The sequence below is a fragment of the Belonocnema kinseyi genome, chromosome 1 (assembly GCF_010883055.1).
Source record: "Belonocnema kinseyi isolate 2016_QV_RU_SX_M_011 chromosome 1, B_treatae_v1, whole genome shotgun sequence".
NCBI classification, from domain to species: Eukaryota; Metazoa; Arthropoda; class Insecta; order Hymenoptera; family Cynipidae; genus Belonocnema; species Belonocnema kinseyi.
The window spans coordinates 99,116,529-99,117,909 of NC_046657.1; the positions used below are offsets into that span (position 1 = coordinate 99,116,529).

General features: G+C 35.2%; 1 protein-coding gene across 1 annotated transcript in view; it reads right to left on the reverse strand.

The window, feature by feature from the left end:
• LOC117179080 (luciferin 4-monooxygenase-like) overlaps positions 1-1,381 on the reverse strand; it is an 11,565-nt gene that overhangs the window by 3,629 nt on the left and 6,555 nt on the right. The gene's annotated exons all lie outside the window — the stretch shown is intronic.

The following is a 1,381-nucleotide window of genomic DNA, read 5'->3' on the forward strand; positions in this document are numbered from 1 at the left end:
TTATCTATAAAATAAATATCTGAGTTTCGAAGAACATGTTTTTTTGACTCATATTTATTTTCTCGATTTACGATTGGACCGTAAGACATAAAGAATTTGAAAACCTTTTCATTTTCTATCGAAATGTCATGGTTTTGTTCATTCAATTTAATTCTACAAATTGTACTTAAATTTTGTAAAATGTATTCTCCGTCGTCATGAAGGGGTAATTTTTTATTTTTTAAAACCAAATACTTTGAAGTAAGTGCATATCTTTTGTACATTTGAAAGAAGGGTAATCCTATAATTCCTTCTTCTGGAAGGGGAAAGTCATCATCTACGATGTGAAAAAGATGGGTTTTTTCTAAGTAGGTACTATGGGTTGCTTGTATTGATAGGTGCTCGTCTTTACCTATTACAAACTTTTTCCTGAGTTCTATTCTTTAGGAATTTACTGGTACATGAGAACTTTTTATTATACTTATTGAATCTCCTGAATCTACAAGTAGTTTGTATTGCTCTCCGTCTCTATGTCTCCCGACGATGTATTGTAATCGTCCATTGATTGCAGAGATTCGGCTAAATACTCGTTTTCTATTTGCTCGCTCTCTTTCTCTTGAGTTATGTCTTCGGAGTTTAATTAATTTTCCTGGTTCTCTTGTAAGTTGTTTAATCTGTTGGGTGGACGCTTCTGTCCGTAAAGAATTCGAAAATTTGTATTTTAATTTTGTACGCATCGATTTGACATATGACCTATTATGTTACATTTATAGCACCTCATTTCCGCTCTAGTGCATAGTGGCATAGAATGATTAGTTACTCTTATTGTTGGTGTTGGGTGTATTCGTGGTGTCGGGCGATATGTTGTTTTAGAAACCGCTGGTACACAAAAAAACGCTGGTGTTAAATTTGTTGCAGCTCAAATTTCATTCGGCTCCCAATGATCATTTGAGAGAATTTTCATGTCTCAGATGTCTTCCTCTGAACGTAGGTGCCCATGTGGGAATCTAGGAGAAAGTATCATTTGGAGACTGAATTTTGGCTCATGCAGATTTGTGGAGTTTTGAATCGCGCCGTCCGCCACCTAAATACCTGTCAAAGCAACTATTCGCTTTGCGATATTAGCCTAAATAATTGTTAATAAGGAAACCAATTGAAACAATATTTACCTAATTTCCAAATTTCTTACATTTAATAGAATAAAATTATAACTTCCTAATGCAACTTCCAAAAGTTAGGTTAGTCATGCCCGCCGACATTTAAATTAAAGCCGGGATGTATAGAAATAGGCATGAGCGTCTACATATACAGTCTGTCAAGTTAAAGCGTGGGTGGCTTTACTCGCAGTCGGTAAGGTGTATCGACATGATTTTGGTGTCAAAATATTAAGAAGAGTTCCCTC